Source organism: Adiantum capillus-veneris, chromosome 5, assembly GCF_014529385.1.
Source record: "Adiantum capillus-veneris isolate H3 chromosome 5, ASM1452938v2, whole genome shotgun sequence".
NCBI lineage: Eukaryota > Viridiplantae > Streptophyta > Polypodiopsida > Polypodiales > Pteridaceae > Adiantum > Adiantum capillus-veneris.
In genome coordinates this window covers 39,787,013-39,800,075 of record NC_140935.1, presented here as the reverse complement: position 1 = coordinate 39,800,075, position 13,063 = coordinate 39,787,013, and the positions used below count along the sequence as shown (strand labels likewise).

At 41.2% G+C, this 13,063-nt stretch overlaps 1 protein-coding gene across 1 annotated transcript in view; it reads left to right on the top strand.

Moving 5' to 3' along the window:
- The window catches only part of LOC147457174 (uncharacterized), a 104,558-nt gene that overhangs the window by 72,513 nt on the left and 18,982 nt on the right, over positions 1 to 13,063 (top strand). The gene's annotated exons all lie outside the window — the stretch shown is intronic.

Genomic DNA, 13,063 nt, shown 5'->3' with positions numbered 1-13,063 from the left:
AGAAAGAAATAGTTCCTCACTTATCATCACTCTTCTTGCTTAGCATAGCATAATAGCATAGTAATGAAGATGAAGAAGATGGCAAGCTTAAGCATTGAAGCATGGATGTTGGTTGGATTTGCATTCCATAGCCAAGAGTGTTGGTGTAGGCTCTCAACTTCTTAACAAGCTTGGAGAAGGAGATGGAGCTCTTGCACTTTGCACTTCACACAATGAGTGTGTGTGTGTGTGAGAGAGAGAGAGAGAGAGTAACTCACAATGAAGAGAAGAGAAAGAGCGGAGTCGTATATATATATATATATATATTATAGAGAGAGAGAGAGCACAAGAAACACATATATGGTAAGGGAGAGCCAGTTCTTTTCTTCATAGAAGCATTAGTGATAAGCGGCGGGTGCCCAATCTACACGATCGACAACCCAACAATATATCTTATAGTTGTTGTGTATCTAGATAAGTTATTTCTCATTGGTCATGAGATACCTATTGATGAATCTAATGGTGATTTGAATGCCACATTTAATACTTCAGATTTGGGGCTTTTGCATCATCATTTGGACATTCAATTTAAGCAATTTGATGCAAGTATTGCATTATCTCAAACAAAGTATGTGCAAAATGCTAACCAAATTTGTACTTGATGATTGCAAGCCAATTGCCACTCTTGTGGACTCGAAGGTTTGAAGTCAAGTCGGCATGATGCTTGAGAAGTTGTTGGTTGCCTCATTTATGTATCCATTACAAGGCCAGATATTCACTATGCAGTCTCACAAGTGAGAAGTTTTATGCATAGCCCAACTTTAAGCATTGGTAGTCAATTCAAAGTATCTTTCACTACTTGAATGACACTATACATTTTGGGCTATTTTATCCCAAGCAAGGGGGATCATTGGCGCCAAATTTGCATGCTTTTTTTTACTCGGATTGGGCTGGTTGCTATGGCACGCGAGTGTCCACAAGTGGTTTTTATTTTATGCTTAGTAGTTCATGTATATCTTGGTTGAGCAAGAAGCTACCTATTGTGGCTACCTCTAGTTGTGAGGCCAAGTACAGGGAAGCTTTCACAGCTATGGTTGAGTGCGTGTGGCTCAAATGCTCTAATTTTGGAGCTGGAGAGAAGTGGACAAGAGTTTGTAATTCTCATCTACAATGACATTTAGGGTGCATTGGCAGTTGCAAGGAACCCAGTCTTTCATGCTTGCACAAAGAACATTGATGTACTTTATCGTTATGTGAGGGAGAGAGTCTCAACTAGAGAGGTCAAGTTGGCTTATGTGTTGAACAAGAACAACCTTGCAAATATATTCACAAAGGCATTGCCTCTTGAGAAGTTTGAAGCTTTTTGCAAAGATTTGGGCTTGTTTCCCTTTGTGGATTATTATGTCCATAGGGCATGGCACTAGGGAGCTTTAGCACGAAAGTGTAGATCTTTATCGGCTCTTGGGCAGAGTTTGAGGTGACAAGAGAAGTTGCATGCCAATTGTTGGGTAGAACTCAATGCCATTAGCACAACAAATTCAAAACACCCAAAAAAGCCATCAATTCAGGATTTCTTGGCAGTAGTGCCTACTATAGGAAAAAAAGGCAGTGCAAGGTAGCAAAATAGTCACGCTGGCAGGTTGTAGCACTAGACATTGAGCAACGCTAAAGTTAAAGGTTAGCATGGGAGTGAGCTAGGGGGAGAGAAGCCCATTGCAAGATCATAGAAAATCAGTGTTGGAGCTCTTGGTGTCTCAGGCAAGCACTTTGGCAAAATCATCCAGTAGCATGAGCACTCCTAGGTTCTCTCAAACTAGCGATTGAAAGCACACAAAGCACTGTGGTAGCTCCTTTTAAATTAGTGTTGGTTGGATTTTGGACTTCTTGGATGTATACATACAGACTCTAGAGTAGGAGGGTGAGAAATACATAACTCTCTCTTGTGTGTTTCCCTCCTCCAACATTTGCCTGGGATGTCGGTATTTTCTCTGGGAATCTTAGCGTCCATCAAGTAGTAGAGTAGAGACATACTTCTATTGGCCTACCATGAAAGTTGACATACAAGAGTATGTTTCAAAATGTGTATCCAGCACACATGGCTTCAACAAATTTTTGAGAGAGATCTTCCCGGTGAGCGGCTTTAACTTCTAGACATTTTATAACCACAAGTACATCTTGGACATCACAGTGATTTGTGCACCAGATTGTATTGTTCTTCTGCACAAAACTCGATGGAATGATATGCCTTTTGTGGCTACAAGCGGTTAGATGTTCTATGTGTTTGATTTTTGTTCTGGACGAGCTTTCCAACTGATGAAGTAGTGTGCCAGATTCCATACATTTTTCTCACATGTTGCATTCTTTTCAATTCAAATTATGCGGCACAACCATTGTACTCATGTATGACAACATGGGTTACTTTAGAGAGTATTTCCAACATGGTTTTGCACGGTTTTTTCTATGTATGTGTATGCGAATACCGAGTGAGCTAGTTATAGTAGATCACAAATTCATAGGTTTACAGGGATTTTGGATAGGCATGGTTGTCCATAGAGCTTCTCGTTCATAAGGGCTAGATTAATCTTGATTTTTCCCGTGCCTTGAACTAAGGGCTCCAATATCAGGAAAAATCATATGGACCTCCTCTTCCACCGCTACAGTTTGCCAGCTTCGACTAGCCATATCTCGGTGTTTGAATCTCCGATTGACAAAATATAACTTCTTACATACTCCATATGCTATACCCTATCTTTGAGATCTCTGGCAAGCCAGAGAAAATTCTTAGTGGCACGTTTTCCAAAGTGGTCAAGCTAGTGCAGAACTGGCCCCCTTCAAAAATTCTTTTGCTCTCATCACTTGATCATTCGGACTCCAATTGCAGATTTGAAAAGATCATTGTGATCCATAAATCAAGCACTTCAGCCCTATTAGCTCTCATACACTTCAAGCCATAGTAACACTTGTCCATTCCGACGGGGATCTACAAACCATCTTTCCCTTAAAGCTGCCATATCTTGACCCTTTCAACTCTAGTTGATGAGCAGTCTAGACCGAACTAAAGAGAACTTTGAAGACCATTTTTTGGGCCACAATCTCTGCACTTTGGACACCTCAAGAATCCATCTAGATTAGCCCCAATACAAAGCTTCTTGGCCAAAAAACCACCAAAGACATACACATTTGGATACATTTGTCGGCCCTCAACCTTCATGCCTGCTTTTGCACTTGAGTATGCACATGTAGACACCCATAGCCAGGTTTGTGCCCACTTCTAGCTCTGACATACTTTGGATGTACCATCATTTCCCAACCCATTTGTTGAACATTTATGTTCAACCAAAAAAGTGTTTATTGACCTTGAAATTGCAAAGCTAGTGAAAACCTGTGCAAACACAAAAGATTTTGCAACCATATGTACAAAGTTTTATTCTCGCTTCCTACAACTTTTCTCTAGGTGGGTTGCCCAATTCCCTTCAGCCACAACTTGATGCAAATTTTGCACCAATTCCCTATCAAAGTGTACGTGGAGACGCACACCATTCACTCTGTGTTTGAGATGTTTACCATTTAAATGCACTAGCTCAATGGCACTGTTAAGGCGGTTACGCCGCTAGCGGAAGCTAAATAGCGAGAACTCAACCAACAACAGAATTTGTCAGACGAGGACGAAGCTTGACCCGCAGGTGCATGGAAACAACTAGGTGGGTGTCAAATCACCTACTCGACCTTCTAATGACAATCACTACTAAGGAAATCAAATCTAAGTTCTAAAATACGCAAGTGACTGAAATCCGTACTACGAACGAATGCTATACGAAACAGGATCTAGAATCATTGAATCGATCTCAAACTCAAGGGGAAGTCTATACACTAGGTAAGAACAACACCCTAAAGACTTGAACTGCAAAATCAACCTATAACCACTCCGTGCGGCAAACGCGTATGAAGACAGGCCGAAAAATACAGGTGATCGAAACTTGACCCCGATGGTACTAATGTGTAGCTCTACTGGTTGTGGTTCTATAGATATGCTGCACGCTCTATTCCGACACACGAGTTGGAAGAAAACTCACACCGAAGCTCGTAGGAACTTACCACACGTAGAAGCCAATAGCGCGCACTCTTGGTATCTGTGCGTAGCTCTCACCGTTGCTAACACAATGGCGGTGTCGCTTCTCCAATGGCGGCCCCGTAGCTCGCGTAGCAAGAAGATAAGACTCTCTCTCTCTCTCTCTCTCTCTCTCTCTCTCTCTCTCTCTCTCTCTCTCTCTCTCTCTCTCTCTCTCTCTCTCTCTCTCTCTCTCTCAGACACGGTCACGGCGCTCAAAACTCACTTTGATTAATAATTGAATCTCTTTTAGGTTACAAAACTTTGGCTTATATACCTCAGCCTTGGAGGTGAGAACATCTCTAATTATTTACATCAACAGGTGAAATTACTTCAGGATTACAAGCTGGAAACTCAATTGAGTCCCGTTACTTAATGAATGGCTCAAATCAAAATTAATGTCGGAAAGACATTTATTACAATCAATGGTTACAAAATGATGGGTGTGAGCAAAAATGTGGGTGTGATCCTCTGCTGGCTCAACACTCCCCCCCTCCGCGTTCATGTCGTCCCTGACATGACTTTTAGGCTTGGTCAATAGAGTCCTGTCGTCTTGAGCATCTGCAAATGTGATTCGTAGCGTAGGTTGCCGATGGTCAAGGTTGGGCCGAATATTTTGCTTTCGTGAGTGAAAAAGCCGGTGTAGAAAGCTTCTTCGAATGTTTGCATGTGGAAGCTAGGCAAAAACATAATTCTTTGGTATAAGAGATGTAACACCTTTGGTGATGGCTGCAATGAAAGATCATACATCATATCCGTCACTGTGTCGGCCGTCGATAGTAGACTCGAGGTCGTGGCTTTATCTGGCGCGAACACTTCAATGCATGCTAAGAGAGTCCTGCAGATTTTCTTTAGCATCTGACACGAAAGGTCAGGAGAGCCAGTAAAGAGTTTGATGGTGCCCGTTAGGGTTTTCACCATGTAGGCTTTACCTATTCTCTCTCCTGCCTTTGGTCCTGGCATCCTTGGGTAATTAAGCCAATTTGGCTTCCTTTCTGCAATCCTGCCATGCTCTTTCTAGCTTCTGACTCTTGGCACCGGGCAGAAGGTTGCATCCTCCTGAATCTCCTTTGGAGCCTCTACCAAGTAGATGAGGTAGGCTGGGTATTTGTTCAGCCAACCTTTCCTCCATCTAGGTTGAGAATCTACAATCTTCTTTGATTGTTCATCTTTTGTGATGTCGCCTTCGTAAAGAGCGACATACTGCTCCTCCTCTATTCTCTTTTTTGTCTTTATCACTTCAAATTTCATCAGAGGGAAAGGCAGGCTGGGTTGCATCCACTCTTCATGGAGCACTTTTGTGTCTAAACCTTGAAGTCTAATGGAGATGAGGAGTCTCCTTTCCCATTCCATTTCCGCCTTGGCACTTTCCTCTGTTGACTTTTCTATTTGGTCCTGGAGCCTTTGTTCTTCTTCTTCAGAGATTCCTGAAGTTGAGGCCACTTCTTGAACTGGGGCTGGATCTTCAATTGTGGTTGCCTCTCCAGTTTCTGGTAGCTCTATGGCTGCTCCCCCTGCTTCTTCTTGTGGTGTCTCTGTTTCTCTTCTTTGTTGCTCTTGGAGGTCTTGGAGCTGTTTGCGGAGGGCCTCATTTTCTGTCCTTAGTGTTTGGTTTTCTGATGTGAGCCTCTCCTCTGCAGCCAATGATCCCTCCGCCATGTGCAATCTTTGCACTTGCTCTAACCTTAGCTCTCTTTGCAAACTTCTGACCTGATCTTCCAGAGCTGGTACGAGGGCTCCCTCTTGTTCTGTTCCTGCTCTGCTAGCTCTAGGGGTGGTCCTGAGTCTCGTGATTGTCCTTTCTTGAAGTTCGACTCTTTCCCTTAGCTCAATGAGCTCATCCTTGGCTGCCTCTTGGCTGCCTCCAGCTCATCTTCTATTCGCTCCTTTGCTTCCTGTGAACTTGTTACCTCTCTTGAAGCTTCGGCTAGTTGGAGTATCAAGCCGTCTCTCTCGTTTTCTGCGTCGTAGAGTGATGCTTTATGACTTTCAGATTCAGTCATAGCATTCTCTAACTTCTTCTGCAACTCTGCTTCCTTTTGTTTTGCTGTCTCAATTGCTACTTCCTTTGCTCTGGATCTTTCTTTAATCTTGCTGAGCAGTTCATGCACCATGTGCATGTCTTTTTCATCTTCATCTGTCAACTTGACAGCTCTTTCTGCCACCACCTCCAATGGCTTTGGCTCTTCTAGTATGTTCCGTTCGTCCATTTTCTCTTCACTCTCCATTGTACCTTTTGTCTTTTCCTTCGTCCCTTTCCGATCATCTTGTTTTCGTAGGGATATCCCATAAACTGCTTCCAGGGCCTCTTCTTCACTGTATCCGATCGCTACCAGATCCTCATAATCATCTTTCTTTTGCTGAACTGGATCTATCTCCTTTCCCTTGGTCCCGGCCTCCGGCTTTTCCATAACTTCTGTTTCTATTTCTATTGTGGTCTCCTCCACAATAATTTCCGTCTTCTTCGGGCTTGGTACATCAGTAAAGGAGGGCTGATTGTCCTCAGTCATCTTGGCTTTCCCTTTGTTTGCTTGCCCGTCTTTCTCTCGAAGTTCAGTAGACTCATCTACTTCCTTCTTCTCCTTGTCGTCCTTTTTCAGCTCAGCTTTTAAAAGTTGTACTTCCTCTTCAGTATAAGGCTCGACAGGTTGCTGCTCCAGTATGGCCTCCGACTCCTCATAAGCTCTAATATATTGATCATATTGATCAACATGTAACCTGGCTGAGCTGGTTCCCCTTGTTTTGGTTGATTATTCCGGAGATTCCTGCCCGATCTCAAATTCATCAATTCCCCTAAAGGACTGTAACTTTTCCGTCTCGGCAATTTGTTTTCTCCAAGTTTTTGTGGTCAGAATTGATCCAAACTGACTGATACTTGGTCAATTGTTTAATCTTGTCAGTTGCACAACTTCTGTTTCATCAAGTGAGAATTTTGTCGCAGTTATGCTGAAAAAGACATTATACGCGTATGATGTCTTTTTTCACAGATTTTGACTATTTTGGTTATGCTCACTCTCAATGGCCCCTTTATGCTCTGTTCACTCACAAAATTTAGTTTGAACTCTGTTTGAGCAAGTTATGGCTAGTTCAGGCTTTTCTTGGCAATTTTCTGCTTTTGACTTGTTTTTGGGTCAATTGTTATCCAAATGGGATGAAACTTGAAATATAACCTCTAAACAGCTATTACAATGGATCTGTGTTAGCAAAGTATCAAAATATGTCCAAAATTAGGTCAAAGACATCATACGCGTATGATGTCTTTTTCATCAATTTGGGTCCAAACTTGATATTTATGCTTCCAACAGTGCCTGTAACAATCTTGTCAGGTCAGATTTCAAAAATAAGCAGTGGAAGTGCCAAAAGACATTATACGCGTATGATGTCTTTTATCCCAGATTTTGACTATTTTTGGTTTTAAGCCTTCTCCAATGTTTATAATTGAGTTTCAAGTGTTTTTGTCAGGTTTGAATGTAAAAACAAGATTTGAATCCAAAATTTCCTATTCTTTGCGTTTCTTGGACTCCGACTTGTCTTTTTGGGTTTCTTTGAGTGTTAATGTTCTTGTTTTAAGTTGATCTTAGGGTAAAACCCCCCTTCTAAACACTCTGGCAATGTCAAATTTTCAATTTTAGTCTCTGTTTAGGTCCTAAGACATCATACGCGTATGATGTCTAAAGTTGCAGATTTCCAGTTTTTCAGCACAGAACTCTTCCAATAGCTCTTTTAAGTGCTCAGCAACAATCAGTTACACAGAAAATTTTTCTGAACTTTGTTTATTGCATATTTCACTACCAAAGCAACTTTTTCAGTGATCTAACATGCAATCAAACACATCAAGCAAATAGAACACCAATTGATAGCTCTAGATCAGGATCAAATCATGCCCTACCTAAGCTACTTCTAATCATAAAATGGATTTTTTGCAATTGAAAATATAAAGAGATTTACTACCACACAAGGAGTAGCAAATGCTTTTTATGTCAACAACCACTTAAACACCATCAAAAACAATCTAATCTAAGCTAAACTAAAAATAATGTCAACACGGAAGACCCAGGAATACCCCACTTCCTAGTATCTCTCGAGACCTTCGGAGTCCACCACTCCTAGATCTTTTCTAACTAAAGTATACAAAGTAGTTTATACGACTCACCTCGTAGGATTAGTCTAAGGTCACCTACTTAGGGCTCTCGTCCCCGGCAGCGGCGCCAAATGTTAAGGCGGTTACGCCGCTAGCGGAAGCTAAATAGCGAGAACTCAACCAACAACAGAATTTGTCAGACGAGGACGAAGCTTGACCCGCAGGCGCATGGAAACAACTAGGTGGGTCTCAAATCACCTACTCGACCTTCTAATGACAATCACTACTAAGGAAATCAAATCTAAGTTCTAAAATACGCAAGTGACTGAAATCCGTACTACGAACGAATGCTATACGAAACAGGATCTAGAATCATTGAATCGATCTCAAACTCAAGGGGAAGTCTATACACTAGGTAAGAACAACACCCTAAAGACTTGAACTGCAAAATCAACCTATAACCACTCCGTGCGGCAAACGCGTATGAAGACAGGCCGAAAAATACAGGTGACCGAAACTTGACCCTGATGGTACTAATGTGTAGCTCTACTCGTTGTGGTTCTATAGATATGCTGCACGCTCTATTCCAACACACGAGTTAGAAGAAAACTCACACCGAAGCTCGTAGGAACTTACCACACGTAGAAGCCGATAGCGCGCACTCTTGGTATCTGTGCGTAGCTCTCACCGTTGCTAACACAATGGCGGTGTCGCTTCTCCAATGGCGGCCCCGTAGCTCGCGTAGCAAGAAGATAAGACTCTCTCTCTCTCTCTCTCTCTCTCTCTCTCTCTCTCTCTCTCTCTCTCTCTCTCTCTCTCTCTCTCTCTCTCTCTCTCTCTCTCTCTCTCAGACACAGTCACGGCGCTCAAAACTCACTTTGATTAATAATTGAATCTCTTTTAGGTTACAAAACTTTGGCTTATATACCTCAGCCTTGGAGGTGAGAACATCTCTAATTATTTACATCAACAGGTGAAATTACTTCGGGATTACAAGCTGGAAACTCAATTGAGTCCTGTTACTTAATGAATGGCTCAAATCAAAATTAATGTCGGAAAGACATTTATTACAATCAATGGTTACAAAATGATGGGTGTGAGCAAAAATGTGGGTGTGATCCTCTGCTGGCTCAACAGGCACCATTGGGAAAAAATGCCTATTTAGGAAAATAGGAAAAAATTCACACATTTGGGACGATTCTTTGTGTCTCATGGACTTGAGGTAAGGTTGTATTGTACTAGGTTGTTGCACATATGAAAACTGAGATACAATGTTTAGTGGATGCATATAAGTCTGGAAGATCCAATATGGTCCGTTTTCAACAACCATACTATACACTAGAGTGTTTTTGCACATGTTAGTTTACAAATACACACACACACAGACACACACACACACACATGTACACACACACACACACACATGCTCATGCACCCAAAATTTCTTCCCACACATGCTTCATTTGATAAAACAATTAAAATGTAAGTTGTAAGAAAAACTTGGGTGACTAAAGTGAAAAAAAACACCATTCATATTGAATAAGATTTCTTGAAGATTACAAAGGTGGGATGCCATTATCAATGTTGATAATGACCCTAGCTATGGGTGGACTAATTGGAACCATTGCTAGAAGATTACAAAGTTGAAAGGCGAATGCTAAGCGATCATTCCTCTTCATTTGCATTGACATTTGATGGTGCCTCATGTTCATCAAGTTTCAACTGACTCTCTTTGGCCTTGGGGATTATTGCCTTTGGAATCTTGAAAGTCTCCCTTTGCCACATCAAGAGTTGGGTTGAACTCCTCAGCAGGTTTGTTGCGCATTGGACCACAATAGTGGGCCTCGATTATGTCAAGTGCTTCATCTAGACCATCTTCTAATGGAACTTCAAGAGGATGATCTTGTTCACGCTTACTCCTTGGCCAAAAGTCATCAAATAAAGTGTTTTCACTTTGTCCAGGGTTTTGCATAGCTTGCATGAGATTCTCCCAGTACATAAGAACTAGGTTGATCCACCTAGCATACTCACTTTCATCTCCTTTCTCTTGCAAGTGATCTTTCCACGAACTAACATACTTCTTTATTCCTTCCATAACTTTCTCACTATCTTTAACATACTCAAAGGGTGGTAATACTTTTGGAACACCTTCAGGAAGCTTGGCTCCTCCTTGGTCATTTTTCTTACATAAATCTATACCATTTTCGGGTAACCAATCCACATTTTTAGGGTGTACTTTGTACTGCATCAAAGGTATTCCATCACTCATATAGAACCTAAATTGCAATGGCTTTGAATGACCCACTAAGCTATATGCTCCATCATGTAAGAACCCCTTTACAAATCCTTTAAAGTCTGCCACCTTTTGTAGGAGAAAAGGTGCTGGATGCATGCTAACACACTCACTGAAGATCTTCATCAAATGTGGAGCTGTAAAAATGGTTTGTTTTCTAAGCTTCTCAGAAAAGCGACTGAACAATGCATCAATGTCTTCATGAGTGTGACCAACCATAAGAAATCCAAGTTGCACAGTGTCAAATACTCCTCGTGCAACCAACAATGATAGGTATGCAAACACATATCGATTCTTATTTTCTGAACCACAATTGTCAAGTTGCAACAACAATGTTCTTGGCAACCTCTTGAACCCAAATACATTGCCATCCTCCTGTACATGTGCATTAGTAGCAAAGATTGATTGCATCCTTGGACAATCATTTCCCTGTCTAGAAGCAAAATTCTCAATGTCCACATTCACATTTGTGATTAGATTAGTCTCTACCTCTTCATTCTGAGCACTCTGTTCCTTGTAGTACTGGTTTTTCTCCTTAAGCACTTTCATATGGTGATAGAGAGAAGCTGTAGACAAAACACAATCAAAAAGATTTGTTCGTGGTTCTACACTTGAGTTTTCTAAGCTCAAGTCACCAAACATATGTTTATCTCTTCTTTCTAAGTTTCTTAGACATTTTGAGAGAGATGCAATTGTGAAGTTGGGATCACTCGGCAATAATCCCAATGCAAAATGACCATAAATTGTTTGTCCATGTCCATGAGTGAGCATTCCTGTCAAGGATACTGGAAGCCTCTCAACTCCATTGAGAGATTTTGGAACTGGTTTAATTTGTGGTATAGCAATCTTACTCTGGTCCATCTTGCCATGTATAATGTACAAGAACGTGGTTGGATTCATTTCTGAAGAGTTCCTCCAAGCATAGTACAGATTTCTACAACTCATTTGTTGCAACATGTGTGCTCTCCTCTGTGCCATGTATCTAGCACGCTCCACTTGATTTTTGGTAGACTCCAGCTTGACCTTTATGGATGTGCAAATGTCACATTTAGAGAATGTACTTGATTTTGATAAAGTGACTGTGTTCCACAACCTTGAGAATGTTGTCTATGACAACGTTTTGTATTCCATTGTGACAAGTGTGTCATTTACTTCCCGCAAAATGTCCACTTGTTTGTACATCGTTGGTAGAACACGTTGAGTTTCCCGAGTGCCATGCATGGTTGTCCTTGACTTATGTGGCATTTGATCTACATTATTATCTATGAAGCCTTGTATGAGTGCTTTTGCCATCTCAACATGTGTCAAGATCTTCCTTATTATTCCAGTGTTTCCATGATTGCCATTGCATGCTCCATCCAAGAATTTTTTATGCAGCTTTTAAAATGTTGACTTTCCTATTCCATGCATTACATACCATGCTTTACTACATACCTTCTTTCCATCAAAAGTAAACTCAAAGCATTCCTCTTTTCTATGAGCCATGCTCATACAATCCAATACAAATGTGCATCAGCTAGTGTAGCTTTGTCCCCAAAAGTCTACCCTTTCCTGCATGATTTTGGATCTGTTTCCAATCTGGCAGCATCGCATCTCACAACAATCAATTGTTGCAACTTTGTGAATGTTTGCAGCATCACATTGTTTGTTGAAAGCATGAGCATTACCTTTTTTTTTTCTAGGCCTAACTCTATGTACATAACTCATTTTCTTACCTGTCCCATCTCTTATATCATAGTCACCGGCAATGGCATCCTGCTCTCTATCATTTTGAGTATGAAGAAGAAGACCTAGTTCTGTACTGGTGGTACCTTCTTCAAAACTAGTTTCAGTGTTGTTATCTATGCCATCATCCTCATAGTCATCACTGGAAGCATATAAGCTGTCAAGGGAATCTCCCGTTTCTTCCATGAGGAGATCTTGAATACCCTCAATTGCAGAAGAAGATCCAGTGTCTTTGATCAAGGGCTCACCATTCTCAAGTGTGAGCTGCCTAATAGGCCAGCTTACCGAATTCAAACTTGAAATATCACTTTGATGTGGATGCATCGACCCTTCCACAATGACACCCAAACTACTCTCACCTAGTTCAGTACAGTTTATAGCCTCATATGGGTGGACCAGCAATACCACTCCATTACCAAGTTTTTTAGATCTATTGTCAGCCCAAAGGATGACTCTTTTCTCTTTCCAACTCGCTCTATCTATCAAGCCATCTTCTTGACCAACAAGAAAATCCTCATCTATTGTGTGAGATTTTCCTTTGTCCATAACAATATTATGCAATGGCCATTTGATGATGCTTCCAACTGCTTGAGACATGGTTCTTGCATCCATTGTGACGAATGGAATCAAGAAGGTGTCATCAAAACTTTCTAGTACATGTATGGCCACACATGTTGTGCAATCAATTCAAAACCACCACGTTGAGAAAATAAAGAGATATCAGTAAAATTGTACGTCTGAACATACAACTAAAAATTTAATGCATTCCCAAGATACACTCACAATTTTGGCAAAATCTTGCATCCCATTCAATTAAGAAAATCTACACTAAGTCAATCCATGCAGAATGGTAGGAGGCTCGAGCTCAAGTTTGAGC